The sequence below is a fragment of the Arachis stenosperma genome, chromosome 4, assembly GCF_014773155.1.
Source record: "Arachis stenosperma cultivar V10309 chromosome 4, arast.V10309.gnm1.PFL2, whole genome shotgun sequence".
Classification (NCBI taxonomy): domain Eukaryota; kingdom Viridiplantae; phylum Streptophyta; class Magnoliopsida; order Fabales; family Fabaceae; genus Arachis; species Arachis stenosperma.
Window position 1 is genome coordinate 128,113,914 of NC_080380.1, and position 17,818 is coordinate 128,131,731.

Here is a 17,818-nt window from a genome sequence, read left to right on the forward strand (position 1 = left end):
TTTTTTTTTTTGTATTCACTGCTTTTTCTTGCTTCAAGAATCATTTTTATGATTTTTCAGATCCTCAGTAACATGTCTCCTTTTTCATCATTCTTTCAAGAGCCAACAATTTTAACATTCATGAACAACAAATTCAAAAGACATATGCACTGTTCAAGCATACATTCAGAAAACAAAAAGTATTGTCACCACATCAAACTAATTAAGCTAGTTTTAAAGATGAATTTGAAATCCTGTACTTCTTGTTCTTTTGTGATTAAAAACAGTTTTCATTTAAGAAAGGTGATGGATTCATAGGACATTCATAACTTTAAGGCATAGACACTAAGACACTAATGATCACAAGACACAAACATAGATAAACATAAACATAGAAATTCGAAAAACAGAAAAATAAAGAACAAGGAGATTAAAGAACGGGTCCACCTTAGTGATGGCGGCTTGTTCTTCCTCTTGAAGATCCTATGGAGTGCTTGAGCTCCTCAATGTCTCTTCCTTGTCTTTGTTGCTCATCTCTCATGATTCTTTGATCTTCTCTAATTTCATGGAGGAGGATGGCATGTTCTTGGTGCTCTACCCTTAGTTGTCCCATGTTGGAACTCAATTCTCCTAGGGAGGTGTTTAGTTGCTCCCAATAGTCTTGTGGAGGAAAGTGCATCCCTTGAGGTATCTCAGGGATTTCTTGATGAGAGGGGTCTCTTGTTTGCTCCATCTTCTTCTTAGTGATGGGCTTGAGGTCATGCCTTCTCAGTTGAACCGGCTTTGGATGCCATAAATGGTTATGGAAAAACAAAAAGCAATGCTTTTACCACACCAAACTTAAAAGGTTTGCTCGTCCTCGAGCAAAAGAAGAAAGAAGAGAGTAGAAGAAGAAGAAATGGAGGAGAGGGAGATGGCTTTGTGGTTCGGCCATAAGGGGAAGAAGTGGTGTTTTATGAAGGATGGATGTGAGTGGTGAAGAGAAAGAGATGTTGAGGTGATTGGTGAATGGGTGAAGAAGAAGAGAGAGTGGTGGGGTTGGTGGGGATCCTGTGGGGTCCACAGATCCTGAGGTGTCAAGGAAAAGTCATCCCTGCACCAAATGGCATCAAAATCCACGTTTTGAGGCATTTCTGGCGTTAAACGCCGGGCTGGTGCCCATTTCTGGCGTTTAACGCCAGGTTCTAGCCCTTTCCTGGCGTTTAACGCCAGTCTGGTGCCCCTTTCTGGCGTTAAACGCCCAGAATGGTGCCAGACTGGGCGTTAAACGCCCAACTGCTACCTTCACTGGCGTTTAAACGCCAGTGAGTTCTTCCTCCAGGGTGTGCTGTTTTTCTTCCTGTTTTTCATTCTGTTTTTGCTTTTTCAATGGATTTTGTGACTTCTTATGATCATCAACCTACAAAAAGATAAAATAACAAAAGAAAATAGTTAACTATAAAACATTGGGTTGCCTCCCAACAAGCGCTTCTTTAATGTCATTAGCTTGACAGAGGACTCTCATGGAGCCTCAGAAATACTCAGAACCGTGTTGGAACCTCCCAACACCAAACTTAGAGTTTGAATGTGGGGTTCAACACCAAACTTAGAGTTTGGTTGTGGCCTCCCAACACCAAACTTAGAGTTTGACTGTGGGGGCTCTGCTTGGCTCTGTTTTGAGAGAAGTTCTTCATGCTTCCTCTCCATGATGATAGAGGGATGTCCTTGGGCCTTAAACACCAAGGATTCTTCATTCACTTGAATGATCAACTCTCCTCTATCAACATCAATCACAGCCTTTGCTGTGGCTAGGAATGGTCTGCCAAGGATGATGGATTCATCCATGCACTTCCCAGTCTCTAGGACTATGAAATCAGTAGGAATGTAATGGTTTTCAACCTTAACCAGAACATCCTCTACAAGTCCATGGGCTTGTTTTCTTGAGTTGTCTGCCATTTCTAGTGAGATTTTTGCAGCTTGCACCTCAAAGATCCCTAATTTCTCCATTACAGAGAGGGGCATGAGGTTTACACTTGACCCTAAGTCACACAAGGCCTTCTTGAAGGTCATGGTGCCTATGGTACAAGGTATAGAAAACTTCCCAGGATCCTGCCTCTTTTGAGGCAGTTTCTGCCTAGACAAGTCATCCAGTTCTTTGGTGAGCAAAGGTGGTTCATCCTCCCAAGTCTCATTTCCAAATAACTTGTCATTTAGCTTCATGATTGCTTCAAGGTATTTAGCAACTTGCTCTTCAGTGACATATTCATCCTCTTCAGAGGAAGAATACTCATCAGAGCTCATGAATGGCAGAAGTAAGTCCAATGGAATCTCTATGGTCTCATTTTGAGCCTCAGATTCCCATTGTTCCTCATTGAGGAACTCAGAGGAGATTGGTACAGGCCCACTGAGGTCTTCCTCAGTGGCGTCCTCCTCCTCTCTTTCCTCTCCATATTCGGCCATGTCTATGGCTTTGCACTCTCCTTTTGGATTTTCTTCTGTATTACTTGGGAGAGTGCTAGGAGGGAGTTCAGTAACTTTCTTGCTCAGCTGACCAACTTGTCCTTCCAAATTTCTGATGGAGGACCTTGTTTCATTCATGAAACTTTGAGTGGTTTTGATTAGATCAGAGACCATTGTTGCTAAGTCAGAGGTATTCTGCTTAGAACTCTCTGTCTGTTGCTGAGAAGATGATGGAAAAGGCTTGTTGTTACCATGCCTGTTTCTTCCACCATTATTGTTATTGAAACCTTGTTGAGGTCTCTCTTGATTCTTCCATGAGAAATTTGGGTGATTTCTCCATGAAGAATTGTAGGTATTTCCATAGGGTTCTCCTAGGTAATTTACCTCTTCCATGGAAGGGTTCTCAGGATCATAAGCTTCTTCCTCAGATGAAGAATCCTTAGTACTGTTTGGTGCATTTTGCATTCCAAACAGACTTTGAGAAATCAAATTGACTTGTTGAGTCAATATCTTGTTCTGAGCCAATATGGCATTCAGAGTGTCAATCTTAAGAACTCCTTTCTTCTGACTAGTCCCATTGTTCACAGGATTTCTTTCAGAAGTGTACATGAATTGGTTATTTGCAACCATTTCAATCAATTCTTGAGCTTCTGCAGGCGTCTTTTTCAGATGAAGAGATCCTCCAGAAGAGCTATCCAAGGACATCTTAGATAGTTCAGAGAGACTATCATAGAAAATACCTATGATGCTCCATTCAGAAAGCATGTCAGAAGGACATCTTCTGATTAATTGTTTGTATCTTTCCCAAGCTTCATAGAGGGATTCTCCATCCTTCTGTCTGAAGGTTTGGACTTCCACTCTAAGCTTACTCCATCTTTGTGGTGGAAAGAACTTTGCCAAGAAGGCATTGACTAGCTTTTCCCAAGAGTCCAGGCTTTCTTTAGGTTGAGAGTCCAACCATATTCTAGCTCTGTCTCTTACAGCAAAAGGGAATAGCATCAGTCTATAGACCTCAGGGTTAACCCCATTAGTCTTGACTGTGTCACAGATTTGCAAGAACTCAGCTAAAAACTGATGAGGATCTTCCATTGGAAGTCCATGGATCTTGCAATTCTGTTGCATTAGAGAAACTAACTGAGGCTTAAGCTCAAAGTTGTTTGCTCCAATGGCAGGGATAGAGATGCTTCTCCCATAGAAATTGGGGGTAGGTGCAGTAAAGTCACCCAGCACCTTCCTTGCATTGTTGGCATTGTTGTTGTTTTCGGCTGCCATAGGTTCTTCTTCTTTGAAGAATTCGGTTAGGTCCTCAATAAAGAGTTGTGCCTTAGCTTTTTTCAGCTTTCGCTTCAAGGTCCTTTCAGGTTCAGGGTCAGCTTCAACAAGAATGCCTTTGTCTTTGTTCCTGCTCATATGAAAGAGAAGAGAACAAGAAAATATGGAATCCTCTATGTCACAGTATAGAGATTCCTTGAGGTGTCAGAGGAAAAGAAAAGTAGAAGACAGAAGTAGAAAATTCGAACTTATCAAAGAAGATGGAGTTCGAATTTTGCATTAAGGGATAGTGTTAGTCCAAAAGTAGAAGGATGTGAGAAGAAGGGAAGTAATTTTCGAAAATTAGGTAAAAGATTTTGAAAACATTTTTGAAAAACACTACTTGATTTTCGAAAATGAAAGTGGGAAAGAAATCAAGTGATTTTTGAAAAAGATTTTTAAATTAGAAATCAAAAAGATTTGATTGAAAACTATTTTGAAAAAGATGTGGTTAAGAAGATATGATTGGTTTTAAAAAGATGTGATTGAGAAGATATGATTTGAAAACAATTTTAAAAAGATATGATTTGAAAACAATTTTAAAAAGATTTGATTTTAAAAATTAATGACTTGCCTAACAAGAAAAGATATGATTCAAACATAAAACCTTTCTCAACAGAAAAAGGCAAAAAATGTTCAATCAAATCATTAATTGTTAGTAAGTATTTTTGAAAAAGGAAAGAAATTGATTTTGAAAACATTTGATTGAAAAGATATGATTTGAAAAAGATTTGATTTTGAAAAACTTTGAAAACTTGAAAAAAAATTGATTTTAAAAACAAAATCTTCCCCCTTTAGCCATCCTGGCGTTAAACGCCCAGAATGGTGCACATTCTGGCGTTTAACGCCCAAACTACTACCCTTTTGGGCGTTAAACGCCCAACCAGGCACCCTGGCTGGCGTTTAAACGCCAGTCTGTCTTCTTCACTGGGCATTTTTGAATGCCCAGCTTTTTCTGTGTGATTCCTCTGCAGTATGTTCTGAATCTTCAATTCTCTGTATTATTGACTTGAAAAGACACAAATAAAAAATATTTTTGGATTTTTAATAATAAGGAAAAATCAAAATGCAACAAGAATCAAATAACAATGCATGCAAGACACCAAACTTAGCAGTTTGAACACTACTGACACTAATGCGAATGCATATGAGACACATAAACACTCAAGTCAAGAGAATTCAAAGATCAAAACAAGGAAATCATCAAGAACAACTTGAAGATCAATGAGAACACATGCATGAATACAATAAGAACAGAAACATGCAATTGATACTAAACTTAAGATGAGACTCTAGACTCAAACAAGACATATTTTTGGATTTTATGATTTTGTAATTTTTTTGTGCTTTTTCGAAAATAAAGTGAAAAGGAAAATAAAGGTATCAAAATTCTTAATTAGAATTCCAGGAATCATGCAATGTTAGTCTAAAGCTTTAGTCTAAAGGAATTAGACATAGCTAGCTAAGCTTCAGCAGGACATTGCATTCAAGAGCTCAATTGATGAGGATCAATCAGCTTTGGTGATGATAAGAACATCACCTTGAAACACTAGAATTCATTCTTAAGAACTCTGAAAAAAAAAGTACCTAATCTAAGCAACAAGATGAACCGTCAGTTGTCCATACTCAAACAATCCCCGGCAACGGCGCCAAAAACTTGGTGCACGAAATTGTGATCACTACAACTTCGCACAACTAACCAGCAAGTGCACTGGGTCGTCCAAGTAATACCTTACGCGAGTAAGGGTCGATCCCACGGAGATTGGTGGTATGAAGCAAGCTATGGTCATCTTGTAAATCTCAGTCAGGCAGACTCAAATGTATAATGGTGATGAACGAAAATAACATAGAAGATAAAGATAGTGATACTTATGTAATTCATTGGTGTAAGAGCTTCAGACAAGTGTATGAAGATGCCTTCCCTTCCGTCTCCCTGCTTTCCTACTGTCTTCATCCAATCCTTTCTTACTCCTTTCCATGGCAAGCTCGTGTAGGGTTTCACTGTTGTCAGCAGCTACCTCCCATCCGCGCAGTGAAGCTAATGCTCTTACACTCTGTCACAGTGCGGCCAATCACCGGTTTGGTTCCCTCCCCTACCGGAATAGAATAACTCTTTTGCGTCTGTCACTAACGCCCAGTAGGTTACAGGTTTGAAGCACGTCACAGTCATTCATTCATTGAATCCTACTCAGAATACCACAGACAAGGTTTAGACCTTCCGGATTCTCTTGAATGCCGCCATCAGGTCCTGCCTATACCACGAAGATTCCGATTAAAGAATCCAAGAGATATTCACTAAGCCTCAGATGCTTGTAGAACAAGAATGGTTGTCAGTCACCTTGTTCATAGGTGAGAATGATGATGAGTGTCACGGATCATCACATTCATCAAGTTGAAGAACAAGTGATATCTTAGAACAAGAACAAGCGGAATTGAATGGAAGAACAATAGTAATTGCATTAATACTCGAGGTACAGCAGAGCTCCACACCTTAATCTATGGTGTGTAGAAACTCCACCGTTGAAAATACATAAGAACAAAGTCTAGGCATGGCCGAATGGCCAGCCTCCCAAAGAGGGTTCAATCATCAAAACATGATCAAAAGATGAAAATACAATAGTAAAAGGTTCTATATATAGAAAACTAGTAGCCTAAGGTGTACAGAGGTGAGTAAATGACATAAAAATCCACTTCCGGGCCCACTTGGTGTGTGCTTGGGCTGAGCAATGAAGGAATTTCGTGTAGAGACTTTTTCTGGAGTTAAACGCCAGCTTTTAATCCAGTTTGGGCGTTTAACTCCCATTTAGGTGCCAGTTCCGGCGTTTAACGCTGGAATTTCTGTAGGTGACTTTGAACGCCGGTTTGGGCCATCAAATCTTGGGCAAAGTATGGACTATTATATATTGCTGGAAAGCCCAGAATGTCTACTTTCCAACGCCGTTGAGAGCGCGCCAATTGGGCTTCTGTAGCTCCAGAAAATCCACTTCGAGTGCAGGGAGGTCAGAATCCAACAGCATCTGCAGTCCTTTTCAGTCTCTGGATCAGATTTTTGCTCAGGACCCTCAATTTCAGTCAGAAAATACCTGAAATCACAGAAAAACACACAAACTCATAGTAAAGTCCAGAAAAGTGAATTTTAATTAAAAACTAATAAAAATATACTAAAAACTAACTAAAAGATACTAAAAACATACTAAAAACAATGCCAAAAAGCATACAAATTATCCGCTCATCACCTGTGAAATTGGTGTATGTAATACTGTTAACTACAGTAAAATTCTTCCATAGTTGTGGAGGAGATTGGATGTAGGTTGCATAGCACAAGGCAACCGAACCAGGATACATGCTGGTGTTAGCTTTTCTCTTCTCTGCTGAGTTCTGTTTTCTAATATTCATGAGACAAAAATAAATTGTCTCATAAATTTTCGCTGCTGAGTTCAAACAGAACCTGAATTGAAAGTTTGTTTAAAAGGGTAATAACTGCAATTAAAAGGAAGGCATAGATTCAACCCCCCTTCTCTAAGCCTACCACAACCTTCAATTGGTATCAAGAGCTAAGGTCTCAAGAATCAAGCTTAACCACTTGGAGCAAAGATCCAATGGCGAACAACTTGGGCACAACCACAGTTGCCTACACCCTTACTGAAGGCCAGTCAAACAACCGGCCACCTTTCTTCAACAGGAAGAACTACTCCTACTGGAAAGAAATGATAAGGATTTTCATTCAATCCATTGACTATAACATATGGAAGATTGTCGTGAGCGGTCCAAAGATCCCAACAAAAACAAGTGCTGATGGAGTGGTGACTCCAAAAGAAGAAGCTGAATGGAATGAGGATGACAAGAAGAAGATAGAGCTGAATGCTAAAGCAATCAACCTTCTTCACTGTGCTATCAGCTTTGAAGAGTACCGGAAGGTGTCTAGATGCAAGACAGCCAAAGAAATCTGGAAAAAACTCCAGGTTACACACGAAGGCACCAAACAAGTAAAAGAAACGAGGATTGATATGCTGCGAAAAGAGTAAGAGATGTTTAGCATGAAGGATGGAGAAAGCATTGATGAAGCGTTTGAGAGATTCTCAATCATAATCAACAACATTGATGCTATGGGTACAAACTATACAGAACAAACCTTGGTGAGAAAACTCCTTAGAAGCCTCACAAAAGAATGGAAAAACACTGCCACTGTCCTAACCGAAAGTAACAACATAAGTCCCATAACCTATGATGAGCTGAGAGGAAAACTCCTTGCCTATGAAGCCACACACACAAACACAGACTCAAAGAAAAAGGGAATAGCCCTCAAGTCATAAATAGAACCGAAAGAGAGTGAGTCTAGTGATGGTATTTCAAATGACGAGCTTTTATTTTTTGCTAGGAGATTTAGAAGAATGATGAAGAACAATGGCAAATACAAAGGTTCAAGTTCAAAGGAGCACAAGATCGACTTGAGCAAAGTGACGTGCCATCACTGCAAGGAGGCTGGACACTTCAAGCTAAACTGTCCAAAGATAAAAAAAAAAGAGGACAAAGGAAAGAAGGAAAGGAAGAGAGTACTCATGGCAGCTTGGGAGGATCTTGAGAATGACTCAAATGAATAAGAAGAATCTGAAGGAGATGACAAAGACTGCTTCATGGCTGGAAACAACAATCTTGATGAGGTAAACTATTATGATTTGACCATTGAGGACTTGCATTCTATTATTGATGATCTCACTTTAAACACATCAAAACTGCTTGATAAATACAATGAATGCAGATCTGAAAGAGATGTGTTAAGAGCTAAAAATGATTTTTTAAAAGAAAAAGTGAAGGAAACTGAATGTGCTTTGGACATCATTGAAGAAAATAGATTTCTAAAATCTGAACTTGAAAAATTAAAAGGAAAGCACATTGTGGATCCTTCTCATGAGTTAATTGCTGAAAATGAAAGATTAAATGATATGATTAAAAGGCTGAATGGTGACTTAGCAAAATTTGCTCAAGGTTCTAGCAACTTGGACAAATTACTTGCAAGTTAAAGACCATTATTTGAAAAATTTGGTTTAGGCTACATAGCCTAGGAAGATGTAGTTTCTAATACTTCCTCTATAAAATTTGTGACTTCTTCATCAAATACCAAATCCATACCAAGCAAATCAGGTATCGGATATGTTTCAACTTGTGAAGAAAAATTTGATGAAGCATACACAAGTGAAACTGAGCCTTCACCAAGAACTGGTCCGAGTTCAAACCGGACAGGTTTGGGTTACATTTCGAAAAATGAGGCTGCTTTCAAGAAACCACCATTTTACAACAAAAATCTCATTTTCGAAAGGTAAAAATGTTCAAAAAAATTCTGGTGAAAATGCTTTTACAAAAAGGAATAACTTTAATAAAAATCAGTTTGTCAAAAGAGATGCATCTCCTCCAAAAACCAGAAAATTTCAACCATTTAACCATTTCAAGCAATTTAACTCACCTAAATTTCAGCGACACACATCAGAAAATCATTGTGTTAATTGCAAGAAAGTTGGTCACTCATATGAACAATGCTTCATTGAAAAGAGAGTTGTAGGAAACAAAGTCTACAATGTTGTTTGTGATTTCAATGCACTTGGGCAACCAAGATGGATTAACTTCAAAGGATCCAAATTAATTTGGATACCTAAGGCTACTTGAAACTCATCATGCAGATTTACCTAGCATCCAAGAACAAAAAGGACATGTGGTACATGGATAGTGGATGTTCAAGGCACATGACTAGAAGGTCAACCTACTTCATCAAACTAAATAAGTATGATGGAGGTTTTGTGACCTTTGGAGATGATGGTAAAGGTAAAATCATTGCTGTTGAAAAAGTAGGTAATGAGCAATCTACTTTCATTGATGATGTACTTTAGGTATGTGGTTTAAAGCACAATCTTTTGAGTATAAGTCAGCTGTGTGATTTAGGATATTTAGTTGTTTCCAAAAGGCTTGAATGCTGTGTTGTTAATGAAAAGACAAATGAAGTGATGTTTGTTGCCAAGCGTTTCAATAATATGTATGGACTTACTCTTGATGAACTAAAGGATCAAAATGTAGCTTGTCTTCACTCTAAAGAATCTGAAAAGTGGTTATGGCACAAGAGATTGAACCATGCAAGTATGTTTCAAATAAACAAACTTGTAAAGAAAGAGTTAGTAAGAGGTCTTCCTTTGATAAAGTTTGACAAAGACATTACTTGTGATGCTTGCCAAATGGGAAAATAAACAAAAAGTTCTTTTAAACCAAAGGAAGACATCTCTACTAAAAGATCACTTGAGTTGCTACACATTGATTTATTTGGTTCAACAAGAACTCAAAGCCTAGGTGGTAAACATTATGGTTTAGTGATTGTGGATGACTATACTAGGTTTGGTTGGGTTTTATTTCTTGTACACAAAAATGAAGCCTTTTCGGTGTTTGAACCTTTTTGCAAGAAAATTCAAAATGAAAAAGATTTGAAAATCTCTTCTATAAGAAGTGATCATGGAACTGAATTTGAAAATAATTTGTTTGAATCCTTTTGTGACGAATTTGGAATATCTCACAACTTCTCTTGTCCAAGAACACCACAAAAAAATGGTGTTGTGGAAAGAAGAAATAGAAGCATACAAGAGATGACAAGAGCTATGCTTTGTGAGAGTAATGTTCCTAAATTCCTTTGGACTGAAGCGGTTAACACAGCTTGCCACATTTTAAATAGAACAATCATAAGAAAATTTTTGAAGAAAATTCCTTATGAACTTTGGAAAAGGTACCCACCAAACTTAGACTACTTACACATCTTTGGATGCAAATGTTTTGTTTTAAATAACAAAGAAAATTTGAGAAAATTTGATCTAAAGGCTTATGAGTGTTTGTTTGTAGGATATTCCACAACTAGTAAAGCATATAGGATTTATCATCAAGATGCTAGAATTATTGAGGAGTCCATACATGTTATATTCTGTGATACTAACTTGGTACAAAGCATTTTAGAAGATTGTGATGCAGGAAATCAAGCTTAAAAGGAAGTTGAAAATGTGCAAAATCAAGAGAAAGGACATTCTGGTCAAAATGAACCAGAAACTGCAACTGTTGAAAATTCGAGAGACAATTTCATTTTGTCTCATGAATTTGAAGGAAATCCTGAAGCCAGTAGCACCCAGAATCCCTTGGTATCTCAATCTGCATCCAAGTCCACCAGACCTCGTGAATGGAGATTCTTGAAGAATTATCCTGAGGAATTTGTCATTGGGGACGTCTCTCATGGAGTGCAAACAAGGTCCTCCACTAGAAAGGCAAATGAAGGATCAAACATTGCCCTTCTTTCACAAATTGAGCCTCAAAACGTCAAGGAAGCACTTAGTGACCCTTCTTGGGTTAAAGCTATGGAGGATGAGCTTCTTGAGTTTGAAAAGAACCAAGTATGGACTTTGGTTCCAAGGCCAAGTGGAAAGAAAGTGACCGACACCAAGTGGATTTTTTGGAACAAGTTGGGAGAAGATGGTAGCATTGCAAGAAACAAGGCAAGGCTAGTGGCACAAGGATATGACCAAGAAGAAGGAATAGACTTTGATGAATCCTTTGCCCCTGTTGCCCGAATGGAAGCCATAAGACTTCTCTTAGCTTATGCTGCACATTGTGGTTTTAAATTATATCAAATGGATGTGAAATGTGCATTTTTAAATGGAGTGATAGATAGAGAAGTGTATGTGGAGCAGCCTCCTGGTTTTGAAAATAAAGAGCATTTTGACCATGTTTTTAAATTATTTAAAGCTCTCTATGGTTTAAGACAAGCTCTTAAAGCTTGGTGTGAGAGACTTAGTGTAACACCCTAATATTCAAATTCTTATGCTCGAGTCATAAGTCAATGATATTACGGTGATACGACTCTCAGGTGGATTTTTAATATATAAGTATAGGTAATTTTCGATCCTAGTATTAATCGAGAAGCCTGAAAAGAGTAGAAATAAAATCGCGAAGACGTATCACTCACGTTTCGACAACGAAAAGATAAAACGTGAAGCCGAAAGCGATATACGGACAAGACATAAAGGAGATTAAGAGATAGATAACAGATAGATATATATAACATAAGTAAATAGCCACTAGTCGCGACCCGCGAAGTTTAGGCCGGCTAGGGTACAGTATGAAAGTAGTTGACAACAATACATCCTAATCTCTCCCAAAGGAAACATAAGAGCCTCTATAGGCAAATTCCAAAAGAGTTCAACACATAATATAATCTTTTCAAAACAAAGGTGGAGAGATTCTAAGGAAAACGCAAAGTAGAGGAAATAAATATCTTTGCCGTCTCTCAGACGAACCGCAGCTCACTTCTGAGCACCTGAACCTGTATCTGAAAAACAAGAGATATATACGGAATGAGAACCCCGGGCCCATGGGTTCCCAGTACGGTAAAAGTGCCAAATAAATACAATGCACTGCAATAAAACTCACTAAGCATCCTAAACTCCTTTTCACCAAGTATCCAGCCTAGATTCTCACTAATCCATAAATAGGCATCTGTCGTAAGGGGATACTAAATCTAGTTCATGTTACACATGTTTCCCAATTCGCTGATTCTTTCACGAATCAGACTCAGAATCATAAGCAAAACCATTACCAGTTGTTTTGCCTCAGCAACTTTATATCAATACATCATACCCTCGCCTGGAGCTAGTGAAATCACATCACTGCGTCTACCCAGGGGGCTCAAATGATCTCATTCAAAAATCATCATCATTATGCAATCGCATTATCAATTCATCTCATCAAGAACAGCCCTCAACATCCACTAACACCATCATGAGGGATCTCTCAGTTGTACAAACACAAGCAATACAGACAAGTAATACACAAATAAGGTACAAGTAGAGCAAGTAGCATGTAATCAGGTAACATAGCATATATGATATAGAAATCCAAAACAAATAGGCAAACCCAAACAATTCAAACATATGCAAATGATGTATGCCTGCTGATGAGCGGATAATTTATACGCTTTTTGGCATTGTTTTTAGGTAGTTTTTAGTAAGTTCAAGCTACTTTTAGGGATGTTTTCCTTGGTTTTTATGTTAAATTCACATTTCTGGACTTTACTATGAGTTTGTGTGTTTTTTTGTGATTTCAGGTAATTTCTGGCTGAAATTGAGGGATTTGAGCAAAACTCTGAAAAAGGCTGACAAAAGGACTGCTGATGCTGTTGGAATCTGACCTCCCTGCACTCAAAATGGATTTTCTGGAGCTACAGAACTCCAATTGGCGCGCTCTCAACGGCGTTGGAAAGAAGACATCCAGGGCTTTCCAGCAATAACATACTTTATTCGAAGATTGACGACGTAACTTGGCGTTGAACGCCAAGTTCACGCTGCTGTCTGGAGTTAAACGCCAGAAAAACGTCATGATCCGGAGTTGAACGCCCAAAACACGTCATAACTCAGAGTTCAACTCCAAGAGAAGCCTCAGCTCGTGGATTGATCAAGCTCAGCCCAAACACACACCAAGTGGGCCCCGGAAGTGGATTTATGCATCAATTACTTACTCATGTAAACCCTAGTAGCTAGTCTAGTATATATAGGACATTTATCTATTGTATTAGACATCTTTTGACAGTTTAATCTCTTAGAATATTCGGTCACTTGATCATGGAGTGGGCTGGCCATTCGGCCATGCCTGAACCTCTTTCACTTATGTATTTTCAACGGTGGAGTTTCTGCACACCATAGATTAAGGGTGTGGAGCTCTGCTGTATGATGAGCGGATAATTTGTATACTTTTTGGCATTGTTTTTAGTATGTTTTTGATATGATATAGTTAGTTTTTAGTATATTTTTATTAGTTTTTAGTTAAAAATCACTTTTCTGGACTTTACTATGAGTTTGTGTGTTTTTCTGTGATTTCAGGTATTTTCTGACTGAAATTGAGGGACCTGAGCAAAAATCTGATTCTGAGACCAAAAAGGACTGCAGATGCTGTTGGATTCTGACCTCCCTGCATTCGAAGTGGATTTTCTGGAGCTACAGAAGCCCAATTGGCGCGCTCTCAACGGCGTGGGAAAGTAGACATCCTGGGCTTTCCAACAATATATAATAGTCCATACTTTGCCCAAGATTTGATGGCCCAAACCGGCGCTCAAAGTCACCTACAGAAATTCCAGCGTTAAACGCCGGAACTGGCATAAAATTTGGAGTTAAACGCCCAAACTGGCATGAGAGCTGGCGTTTAACTCCAGAAAAGGTCTCTACACGAAATTCCTTCATTGCTCAGCCCAAGCACACACCAAGTGGGCCCGGAAGAGGATTTTTATGTCATTTACTCATTTCTGTACACCCTAGGCTACTAGTTTCTTATAAGTAGGACCTTTTACTATTGTATAGAAATCTTTGATCACTTTTAGATCTCTAGATCATCTTTGGACATTTTAGTTCTTAGATCATTGGGAGGCTGGCCATTCGGCCATGCCTAGACCTTATGCTTATGTATTTTCAACGGTGGAGTTTCTACACACCATAGATTAAGGTGTGGAGCTCTGCTGTACCTCGAGTATTAATGCAATTACTATTGTTCTTTCATTCAAATTCCGCTTGTTCTTTATCCAAGATATCACTTGTTCTTCAACATGATGAAGGTGATGATTGACGCCCATCACCATTCTCACCCATGAACAAGGTGACTGACAACCATTCTTGTTCTACAAGCATCTGAGGCTTAGTGAATATCTCTTGGATTCCTGATTGCACGATGCATGGTTGATCGCCTGACAACCGAGTGCTCGCCTGACAAACGAGCCAGCCATTCCGTGAGATCAGAATCTTCGTGGTATAGGCAAGAACTGATGGCGGCATTCAAGAGAATCCGGAAGGTCTAACCTTGTCTGTGGTATTCTGAGTAGGATTCAATGATTGAATGACTGTGACGTGCTTCAAACCTGTAACCTACTGGGCGTTAGTGATAGACGCAAAAGAGTTATTCTATTCCGGTAGGGGAGGGAACCGAACCGGTGATTGGCCGTACTGTGACAGAGTATTGAGCATTAGCTTTCACTGCGAGGATGGGAGGTAGCTGCTGACAACAGTGAGACCCTATACGAGCTTGCCATGGAAAGGAGTAAGAAGGGTTGGATGAAGACAGTAGGAAAGCAGAGAGACGGAAGGGAAGGCATCTTCATGCGCTTATCTGAAGTTCCTACCAATGAATTACATAAGTATCACTATCTTTATCTTCTATGTTATTTTCGTTCATCACCATATATATCTGAGTTTGCCTGACTAAGATTTACAAGATGACCATAGCTTGCTTCAATACTAACAATCTCCGTGGGATCGACCCTTACTCACGTAAGGTTTATTACTTGGACGACCCAGTGCACTTGCTGGTTAGTTGTGCGAAGTTGTGTAATGCCATGGTATTGAGCGCACCAAGTTTTTGGAGCCATTACCAGGGATTATGAGAGTTGTGAAAAAGTATAGTTCACAATTTCGCGCACCAAGTTTTTGGCGCCGTTGCCGGGGATTGTTCTAGTTTTGAGCAAGCCTTTGGTAACATCAGTGCCAAGATCCGGCAACAACATCAAATTTTTGGTGTTATTGCCCGGGATTGTTTAGGCTGGACAACTGACAGTTCATCTTGTTGCTTAGATTAGGTATTTTTTTTTCGAAATTCTTGAAGATGAATTCTAGAGTTTCATGATGATTTGTTGAAATCTGACTGGCTGAGAAGCCATGTCTAATCTGATTGGACCGAGGTTTCAACTTATCACCACAAGAGCTTGTTGATTTCGTATCAATCTTGCTTTTGGAGCAGTGATTTGCTAAGGCTTGGCTGACCTTTGGTCATGTCTAGTGTTTTGGACCGAAGCTTTCTTTGGAAGCTTGGCTGGCTGTGAAGCCATGTCTAATTCCTGGACCGGAGTCTTAGACTAGCATTGCACTGATTCCTGGAATTCTCATTAAGAATTTTGATACCTTCTTTTTCCGCTTAATTTTCGAAAAACACAAAAAAATTAAAAAAAAATTAAAAAAAAAACCAAAAATATTTGATGTTTCTTGTTTGAGTCTAGAGTCTCATCTTAAGTTTGGTGTCAAATGCATGTTTTTGTTATATTTTTCGAATCCATGCATATAAGTTCTTTGTTTTGATCTTTAAATTCTATTGACTTGAGTATTTTGTGTGTCTCATATGCATTTTCAGTTCATTAGTGTCAGTAGAATACAAACTGCTAAGTTTGGTGTCTTGCATGCATTGTTATTTGATTCTTGTTGCATTCTAATTATTAAAAACCCAAAAATATTTTTAATTTGTGTCTTTTCAAGTCAATGATACAAGGGATTGAAGATTCAGAACACACTGCAGAGGAATTATACAGAAAAAGCTGAGCATTCAAAAATGCCCAGTGAAGAAGGCAGACTGGCGTTTAAACGCCAGCCAGGGCACCTGGTTGGGCGTTTAACGCCCAAAAAGGTAGCATTTTGGGCGTTAAACGCCAGAATGTATACCATTCTGGGCGTTTAACGCCAGGATGGTGCTAGGGGGAAGATTTTGTTTTCGAATCAATTTTTTTTCAAGTTTTTCAAAATCAAATCTTTTTCAAATCATATCTTTTCAATCAAATGTTTTCAAAATCAATTTCTTTCCTTTTTCAAAGATACTTACTAACAATTAATGATTTGATTGAATATTTTTTGCCTTTTCTGTTAAGGAAGGTTTTATGTTTGAATCATATCTTTTCTTGTTAGGCAAGTCACCAATTTTCCAAATCAAATCCTCTAAAATAATTTTCAAAACATATCTTTTCAAATTGTTTTCAAATCATATCTTCTCAATCACATCTTTTTAAAACCATAACTTTTCAATCAAATCTTTTTAACCTCATCTTTTTCAAAATAGTTTTCAATCAAATCTTTTTGACTTCTAATTTTAAAATCTTTTTAAAAAAATTCACTTGATTTCTCTTCCACTTTTAATTTTCGAAAATTATCAATCAAATTTTCAAAATGTTTTCAAAATCTTTTGATTGAATTTTCGAAAATTCTCTTCCCTCCTTCCCACATCCTTCTATTTATGGAGTACTACTCCTTCTTAATGCACAATTCGAACCTTATCCAATTAAAGTTCGAATTCTTCTTCTCCTTCTTCTTTCTATTTCTCTTTTCCTCTGACATTTCAAGGAACCTCTATACTGTGACATAGAGGATTCCACATTTTCTTTTTCTCTTCTCTTTCATATGAGCAGGAGCAGAGACAAAGGCATTCTTGTTGAAGCTGACCCTGAACCCAAAAGGACCTTGAAGCGAAAGATAAGAGAAGCCAAGGCACAACTCTCTTTAGAGGACCTGACCGAATTCTTCAAGGAAGAAGAACCCATGGCAGCCGAAAACAACAACAATGCCAACAATGCAAGGAAGGTGCTGGGTGACTTCACTGCACCTACTCCCGACTTCTATGGGAGAAGCATCTCTATCCCTGCCATTGGAGCAAACAACTTTGAGCTTAAGCCTCAATTAGTTTCTCTAATGCAACAGAATTGCAAGTTCCATGGACTTCCAATGGAAGATCCTCATCAGTTTTTAGCTGAATTCTTGCAAATCTGTGACACAGTCAAGACTAATGGGGTTAACCCTGAGGTCTATAGACTGATGCTATTCCCTTTTGCTGTAAGAGACAGAGCTAGAATATGGCTGGATTCTCAACCTAAAGAAAGCCTGGACTCTTGGGAAAAGCTAGTCAATGCCTTCTTGGCAAAGTTCTTTCCACCACAAAGATGGAGTAAGCTTAGAGTGGAAGTCCAAACCTTCAGACAGAAGGATGGAGAATCCCTCTATGAAGCTTGGGAAAGATACAAACAATTGATCAGAAAATGTCCATCTGACATGCTTTCTGAATGGAGCATCATAGGTATTTTCTATGATGGTCTCTCTGAACTATCCAAGATGTCTTTGGATAGCTCTGCTGGAGGATCTCTTCATCTGAAGAAGACGCCTGCAGAGGCTCAAGAGCTAATTGAAATGGTTGCAAATAACCAATTCATGTACACTTCTGAAAGGAATCCTGTGAACAATGGGACTAGTCAGAAGAAAGGAGTTCTTGAGATTGACACTCT

The 17,818-nt window shown here is 38.6% G+C and overlaps 2 non-coding genes across 2 annotated transcripts; one reads left to right on the forward strand and one right to left on the reverse strand.

Moving 5' to 3' along the window:
- The first annotated feature begins 3,177 nt into the window (after positions 1-3,177).
- Positions 3,178-3,285, forward strand: LOC130977303 (small nucleolar RNA R71). The gene has a single exon (XR_009085001.1). It is a non-coding gene; the product is annotated as a small nucleolar RNA R71 (small nucleolar RNA).
- Positions 3,286-17,486: 14,201 nt separating this feature from the next.
- LOC130977503 (small nucleolar RNA R71) lies at positions 17,487-17,590 on the reverse strand. Its single transcript, XR_009085192.1, has one exon. It is a non-coding gene; the product is annotated as a small nucleolar RNA R71 (small nucleolar RNA).
- Positions 17,591-17,818: the final 228 nt, after the last annotated feature.